Genomic DNA, 204 nt, shown 5'->3' with positions numbered 1-204 from the left:
TTGGCCAAAGTGGAAAAAGAGAAACATGCCACAGAGAACAAGGTTTGTAAATAATAATCTGTCCAGCTGATCAAGTATGATTATAATGATGACCGTTTAAAGACAAGATTCTTCTTGCACTCTTAGGTTAAGAACCTGACTGAGGAGATGGCTTCACAAGATGAGAGCATTGCTAAGCTGACCAAGGAAAAGAAAGCCCTTCAG

The 204-nt window shown here is 39.7% G+C and overlaps 1 pseudogene; it reads left to right on the top strand.

Moving 5' to 3' along the window:
- Nucleotides 1-204, top strand: part of LOC116707347 (myosin heavy chain, fast skeletal muscle-like) — a 45,819-nt pseudogene that overhangs the window by 45,280 nt on the left and 335 nt on the right.

Source organism: Etheostoma spectabile, chromosome 19, assembly GCF_008692095.1.
Source record: "Etheostoma spectabile isolate EspeVRDwgs_2016 chromosome 19, UIUC_Espe_1.0, whole genome shotgun sequence".
Taxonomy (NCBI): domain Eukaryota; kingdom Metazoa; phylum Chordata; class Actinopteri; order Perciformes; family Percidae; genus Etheostoma; species Etheostoma spectabile.
The sequence above is the reverse complement of the archived record's forward strand: the minus strand, read 5'-3'. Positions and strand labels throughout refer to the sequence as shown.